Source organism: Trichechus manatus, unplaced genomic scaffold, assembly GCF_000243295.1.
Source record: "Trichechus manatus latirostris isolate Lorelei unplaced genomic scaffold, TriManLat1.0 scaffold00121, whole genome shotgun sequence".
NCBI lineage: Eukaryota > Metazoa > Chordata > Mammalia > Sirenia > Trichechidae > Trichechus > Trichechus manatus.
This window is the reverse complement of record NW_004444057.1, coordinates 2,547,231-2,555,240: the sequence shown is the minus strand read 5'-3', so window position 1 is coordinate 2,555,240 and position 8,010 is coordinate 2,547,231. Positions and strand designations below refer to the sequence as shown.

Here is an 8,010-nt window from a genome sequence, read left to right as displayed (position 1 = left end):
AACCACTGCTGGATGTTAAGCACGTGTGTATGTGAGTGGAGTGTGATTCCTAAGTACTCTGATCAGAGTTGCATTTTTAAGTCCATAATTCTGACTACTTTGTAGAAAATAGATTGACAGTGAGACAAAAGGAACATGAGAAATTTGGATATCACAGATAAGAATGATATGGAATTAGAGAGAAAAAACTCATGTGAGCTATTTTTAGGAGATACGGTAAGCAGGATTTTGTAACGGATTTGACTTCAGGCCAAGGGGTAGTGTGTTCTCAAACACAATTTATGGGTTTGGGTCTTGTGCAATTGAGTGGATGGCAGTACCATTCATTGGAACAGAGCCACTGAATGATAAAAAAAAAAAGTGGAGAGGACATTATGATTTATTCTTGGATGTGTTGAGATTTCAGGTGCTTTTGAGATACTGAAATAGATTTACTGGGTAAAGTGTGGTATATGTGGGTTTGAAAGTCTGAGGAGAGGCAAGACAGCATGGTTCCCTTCCACTGCTAAGTATCCTGTAAAGAAAGAAAGGCCCATACAAATCATGCTTAGGTAACAGCTTTAGCAATTTCAGAGTATAGTTAATATTAAATATCAGGATTATTGGCATCTACCTGCTACAGGAAGTACAGCTAGAGTGCTCCTTAGAAAGGAGGATGGTGAAACTTTATCTTACATACTTTGGACATGTTATCAGGAGCGACTAGTCCCTGGAGAAGGACGTTATCCTTGGTAAAGTAGAAGGTTAGCAAAAAAAAGGAAGGCCCTCAACGAGATGGATTGACACAGAGGCTGCAACAATGGGCTCAAGCATAACAACTACTGTGAAGATGGCACAGGGCCGGGCAGTGTTTTGTTCTGTTGTACATAAGGTCTCTATGAGTCAGAACCAACTCGATGGCACTTAACAATAGTAATAACAACCCTGCTGGTGTCATCTATTAATTAAATCAAACAGGATTTTTAAGAACAAAGGTTAAGCTGAAAGCTCTTGGAGTTGTGGCTAATATTCTTAGCTATGTCTGCAGGTGCACTACAGTGATTTTTTGATAACAAGATAGCTTGTGCACTCTTGTGGGAGCTGAAACGACTTCAAAGAAATCTTTGCCCATCGTCCTTCGTTTCTGCAGGAAAGAAGGCAGGAGCATGTGGAGTGAGTGAATAGGATGTGTAAGGTGAGAAAGAAGTCCAATTAAATTGCAGTGGAATGATGGAAGTGAATAAAGCACACACACACACACACACAAAAGAAAAACAGTATCTCTGGCAAGCAAGTAAGTTTAAAAAGAATTGGGAATAATGCAAGAAGAAAAAAGCAGCCACAGCTATGTAAGAAGTTTCCTCTCTAACCGTTTCTCTATTTAGTAGTTGGCAATCTGTGATAAAATGTGGTTCCATTCACTCCATTTCCTAAAAAAATTTCACTGGCAAAATAAACATTGATAAAGTCAGAGAAGCATCTCTAATTAGAAAACCAGGATGTGGCATCACTAGGGTTGGTGTTACCCAATACAGTAACTTACAGTGCCACCCCCTCCATGGACCTCCTCCCAAACCAGACCATACAAAATCCTTAGTAATGTTTTTTGTACTAATGTTACTCATAAATCGTAATTCCCATATGTCACCACTTCTTTTCCTTTAATCACTACTACATTCTCAGAAAAGTTATTGAGGGGTGCATTTCCAGCAGTGGAGGCTACGGAGGCTGAGGCAAGATGGGTCAAATTCAGAATGGTGGTCATGGTCCTGGAGGTGGAAAGAAGGATGAAGAGGACAAGAAAAAGAAATATGAACCTCCCGTACCAACTAGAGTGGGGAAAAAGAAGAAGAAAACAAAGGAACCAGATGCTACCAGCAAACTGTCACTGGTGACACCTCACACTCAGTGACGGTTAAAATTATTGAAACTAGAGAGGATTAAAGACTATCTTCTCATGGAGGAAGAATTCATTAGAGATCAAGAGCAAATGAAGCCACTAGAACAAAAGGAAGAGGATGAGAGATCAAAGGTGGATGATCTGAGGGGGACCCCGATGTCAGTAGGAACTTTGGAGACCACTAATGATGGTCACGCCATCGTGCCTACATCAGTGGGATCAGAATGTAACCTCGGCATTATTTGATTTGTAGACAAGGATCTGCTGGAGCCAGGCTGCTCTGTCTTGCTCAACCACAAGGTGCATGTGGTGATAAGGGTGCTGGTGGATGACACCGATCCCCTGGTGATGAAGGAGCAAAAGGTCCCCAGGAGACCTATGCTGACACTGGGGAATTGGACAACCAAATTCAGGAAATTAAGGAATCTGTGGCGCTTCCTCTCACTCATCCTGAATATTATGAAGAGATGAGCATTAAACTTCCTAAGGGGATCCCTAGGGAGATTCTCTGTGCCCCCCCCCCCCGCCGGCACAGGTAAAACCTTGTTAGCCAAAGCAATAGCAAATCAAACCTCGGCCACTTTCGTGAGAGTGGTGGGCTGTGAACTTACTCAGAAGTACCTTGGAGATGGGCTCTAACTTGTGTGGGAACTGTTTTGAGCTGCTGAGGAACATGCACCGTCCGTTGTGTTTATAGATGAGATTGATGCTATTGGGACAAAAAGATATGACTCAAATTCTGGTGGCAAGAGATAGATTCAGCAAACTATGTTGGAACTGTTGAACAAGTTGGATGGATTTGATTCAAGAGGAGATGTGAAAGTTATCATGACCACAAACCAAATAGAAACTTTAGACCTAGCACTTATCAGACTGGGCCGCACTGAGAGGAAGATTGATCTCCCCCTGCCCAATGACAACACGAAGAATCGCATCTTTTAGATTCACACAAGCAGGATGATGTTGGCTGATGTCATAACCTTTGATGACTTGATCATGGCTAAAGATGACACACTCTGGTTGTGACAAAGGCAATCTGTACAGAAGTTGGGTGGTGGCCTTTAGAGAACATAGAATGAAAGTCACAAATGAAGACTTCAAAAAATCAAAAGAAAATGTTCTTTATAAAAAATGAGAAGGCACGCCTAAGGGGCTCTATCTCTAAGTGAACCACAAAGCCTTCAAGAAGTGATTGAGAGTTTTCTCAGCCCTTCAGAGGAATGGGCTTGAGGAAGTTGCCCAAAGGATCCATATTTCAGTTGACTTTTATTAGCCAAATATTCTCTGTACCTTTTTGTGCGTGGTATGCAGGATGTCCACTGGGCTGCATCTGTCTGTCATTCACTATGCAGCCCTGTTCCCAATAAAGCTACTCTTTCAGGGGGAAAAAAAATAGTTATTGATATAGGTTCACAAATACTGTCACCACAGTATTATAGCTAAAACATCAGAAAATTTGACAAAATCAGTGACTATAAAAACAATAGTAGCAACAAAAACAATAGCATATGCTTGTAGCACATGCAGAGGAAACCACATGGTTCGAAGCATCACTGTAATTGGGTAATAATGACAGCTCTGGCTGGAGCACAATAGAAGGTTCAAAAAGTAAATTAACATAGAGTTTTAGCCCTGTAGGTATATTGATACCTGTAAGCTGGGCTTATGAAAAATGTATTTGTTGTTATAAAACTACAGGGGTATTTTTATAAAAAATAATAAATTTATGCTGAAACACTGCACAAAAATTTTACAGTCATTCTGGTGTCACCTCCTCTGACAGTGTCACCTGGTGCAGTCCACACCTCTCGCACTCCCCTGGTGACACCACTGGCCAGAACATCTCTGGAAGGAATCCATTCCATGAGTTTCCTGGCCAATTGGCTACAGAAAGGAATGAGATATGTGCTATAGTGGTTCATTTAGGGCTTACAGGAATTGACTAGGCCCTAGAGCAGTGTGCCTTTACCAGCTGAAGTGAGCTGACTACCAGCAAACACTGAAGGAAATTTGAAACTTGATCACACCAGCTGTTCCAAGGCCTCAGATTTCCCATATTCACTTTCTTTTCCTTTTCACAATTTTGAGTATTTTTATTAATTAGTATTATTGTATGCTTGCCCTTTATGGTTAATCATCTCGTGTCCTGTTTAGAAAGTGACACATTACAAATAAAGTGTGTAACAAGTGAGACTAACTAGATTTGAGTATTAACTACTCACGTACCCAAAATCTGTTTTGTTATTTCAACAATTCCATTTGGCATTCCTTTACTCACGCCCCCTCATACTCTCTGGGCTCCTACCAGTCTATAGAAAAGAAGGGAAATAACCAAAGGCAGTGGACAAGCAAAGCCACCAAGCAGTGTGATCTTAATGAAACTCTCCTTCCCAGTGCAGTCCCAGGTGGCCCACTAACCACTTCAGTGCCACCATAATGCAAGCTTGCCTTGCACATCTAAGCTGGTGACTCAACACATTTTCTCTCAGTTTCCTCCCTGATCCTTTTTTTACCCTGCTCTGAGGCAGTGACAGAGCTCCTCACAGTGTTCTCACTAATTATCTCTGACGTGCAGTTGGCAACCTTATTTGTGAGGCTCTGTCTATAGTCTGTGCTAGGTTGGCCTCACCCCTTGGGAGATGAGAAGATGTGTGTCTTTGAATCAAAAGATCTGAAAATGCAGTCAAGATGTACTTCTGTGATCCCTTAATGTACTTTAAGCCAGGGCCCCTTTTATTGTCTCTCAAACACCATTTCCCAAATGCACTGCAGTGTCAGCCTATTCTTCAAAGTGCCCTTGCAGACAGCACCTGACGTCTACAACTGGAAGGAAAAGCAAAGGACAAACTCACCCCATGCTGCTCATCACTCAGGGCATGGGAATATGTCAGGAGGAGGCACTGCTTTGCTCACTGAGATTGAGCATCAATGTACAAAGTCTCTCGATTTTAAAGTCTCCTAATGCTTCCTAAAGACAGTAGCTTGTGTATGTGTGTTTTTTTCTCATGGCACTGATTGTTCCAATAACATCTCGTATGTGGAAATTTAGACAAAATAAAACTCAATCAAAGATCACGTCTCTTGCTTGAAGGTTTAGGGATTTGAGAAGGAGGATGCTCTCCTCTTCCCCCACCCCCCTTCTCTCCAACCAGGCTCCTTTACCTCATCATCGCTGTTGCCTCCACAAGCACCCGTGGCGCCTATGGCTCAACCGCTGTTCTTAGAACAAGGACAATCAACTCAAGTCCTGATAACTGAAGCCTCAAGTGGATCCTTTAGCCTGAATTATGTATCTATCTTAGTCAACAGTATAAATGTTCAGATAATTGCAAAATTTCTATTTAAGTTTATGATATATAAAAATGTCTTTAGTTACCAGAGGAGATATTCTGTCTGCCTTTCAGGCCCATGTCAGGTCATATGAATATAAACGCATAACCAACACTCATCTTTTAGATCAGGGGTCGATACAGTTTTTTCAACCAGATAGTAAATATTTTAGGCTTTGCAGCTTACATACCATCTCTACCACACTTTCTTCCCCTTCTCTCTCTTCCTCCTTATAGGGTCGCTATGAGTCGGAATCGACCCGACGGCAGTGGGTTTGGTTTTTGGTTGGTTTTTTTCCTCCTAACAATGTTTTGTTATTGCTGTTAGTTGCCATCAAGTCGATTCTGACTCACAGTGACCTCATGTGTGCAGAGTAGAACCGCTCCATGGGTTTTCAAGGCTATGACCTTTTGGAAGTAGATCACTAGGTCTGTCCTCAGACATGCTTCTGGGTTAGCTCAAACCACCAACTTTTAGCTCACAGTCGAGTGCTCAACCAGTTGTGCCACCCAGGGATCCAACAATGCTATAAAAGGTAAAAATCATTCTTAGCACAAGGGACATACAAAACAAACAAACAAAAAAAGATAGTAGGCTGTATTTGGCCCTCAGGTTGCAGTTAGTATACTTCTGTTTTAGATTCTCTGGGATTAAAACTGCAACATTACCTTGGCTTTTAATTCAGAATAAGGAAAATGCGGGAGTTCCAGCAAAATGGCGCTCTAGGCAGAAGCACCACGCCGTCCCTCCACAGCAAAGATCCAAAAAACTAAGCCAAACAGAGAATACAACAATCCTGAAACCCTAAAACATCAAATGAAGAGATAAAGAACTCAGCCAAGAACCAAATGGAATGAGAAAACTGACAGAGAATGGAGAGTGAGGAGAGATTCATGCAGAGGTCCCCTACCAGCTAACGCAGCACGGATCCACCATCTTGGACTCCTATCGGAGACCAGCAAACAGGGGAATGAGAAAGCAGCCTCACGGAGCATCCAGCGGGAGACAAAACAACCGGTAATTTGCGGTGTGCTCTTTCCCACCCCCCCACCCCACTTCACCCCGGCTTGACCTCCTCTGCTTCCCGCGGCCACAGTCTCTTGACCGGGAAGTGCCGGCTGCTTGGATTCCACACACCCAAACGGGCGGCTCTCTGGGTGCCATTTGCTGGCTGCTGGTGTTGCTTTTTTTTGCTTCTTTTGATTTCTTCCTTGCCTCTTGCTATCTCTGCCTCCTTTCGCTGGAGTGCCTGGCTCTGTGCGCCATCTTTGCTTCTTCCTGAGGGGCTCCAGAGCGCCGGCAATTTGTGATATACACTTTCCCACTCTCTACCCTTCTTCACCCACACTCAGCCTCCTCTGCTTCCCTCAGACACAGTCTCTTGTCCAGAAACACCAGCCCGCACTAGCTGGCTCTCTGAGTGACATTTGTTGGCTGCTGGTGTTGCTTTTTTTTTTTTCTGGTTCTTTTGATTTCTTGCTTGCCTCTCGCTTCCTCCCCCTCCTTTTGCTCGAGTGCCTGGCTCCGTGCGTCATCTTTGCTTCTTCCTGAGGGGCCGTGGAGCTCCATTCGAGTGTGGAGCTGCTTCCCAGTTTGGGCTACTGCACTGGTGGGGTCCCGGGGCTTTTGTTTGTTTGTTCATTTTGAATTGTTTGTTTGTTTTCTTTTCCTTTTCTTGAGTTGGGAGCCCTTTCTGGCCAGGCGGAGCTGCGTGGCAAGGAACTCCCCTTCAGCTTCCACAGACGTGCAGAGGGATCCCTGAAGACATTTCTTTTTTTGTTGGTTTTTCTCCTCTGCTTTTGGGGGGGCCTTTCTTGTTCTTTATTTTTTCTTTTTAATTTGTTTTGTTTTCTTTTCCTTCTTTTTCCCTTTTTGTCTTTCTTTATTGCTAAGTTTCTCATCCCTCTATATCTTCCTTCTCTTTCTGATCTTGGAAAACAAGGCATTGTATACCTCTAAGCCTTCTAGCCAGACTGTATTGCAACACCTGAGAGAAATATCCCCAGACCTCATAGCTGCATCAGTGGGATCCCTGGGAACTTTGTGGTTCTTTAACCTTTCTGATTTTTATTTATTCATTCTTTTCTTTTCTTTCTCTTCCCCTTTCTGTTTTTCTCCATTTCATAGTCTCTCATCTCTCCATTCCAACGGCAAGCCCCGGGACCCCACCAGTGCAGTAGCCCAAACTGGGAAGCAGCTCCACACTCGAATGGAGCTCCACGGCCCCTCAGGAAGAAGCAAAGATGGCACATGGAGCCAGGCACTCGAGCAAAAGGAGGGGGAGGCAGCAAGAGGCAAGCAAGAAATCAAAAGAACCAGAAAAAAAAAAAAGCAACACCAGCAGCCAACAAATGTCACTCAGAGAGTCAGCTAGTGCGGGCTGGTGTTTCTGGACAAGAAACTGTGTCTGAGGGAAGCAGAGGAGGCCGAGTGTGGGTGAAGAAGGGTAGAGAGTGGGAAAGCATATATCACAAATTGCCAGTGCTCTGGAGCCCCTCAGGAAGAAGCAAAGATGGCGCACGGAGCCAGGCACTCCAGCGAAAGCATTCTTTTTATTTGTTTGTATGTGTTCGGCTCCTTTTCCTCTCTCTTCTCTCCCATATCCATCTTAGCTCCACACATAACAATCTCCCCACTGCATCCTGTCTACCTCCACTGTGCGCTTGACATCACACCACCAAGCAGCACAGGCACGGCCTACTGGAACCTGCCCTGCACTGATTACCAACCAGCTCTGGTGGCTGTAGTAAGTGCCACAAACAACCCATCCCAGTAACTCCTCTTCAGCTAGACCTGCCCTG

The 8,010-nt window shown here is 43.8% G+C and overlaps 1 pseudogene; it reads left to right on the top strand.

Annotated features, from left to right (window-relative positions):
- Window positions 1–1,700: 1,700 nt before the first annotated feature.
- Window positions 1,701–3,044, top strand: LOC101360349 (26S proteasome regulatory subunit 4 pseudogene; annotated as a pseudogene).
- The last annotated feature ends 4,966 nt before the right edge of the window (window positions 3,045–8,010 follow it).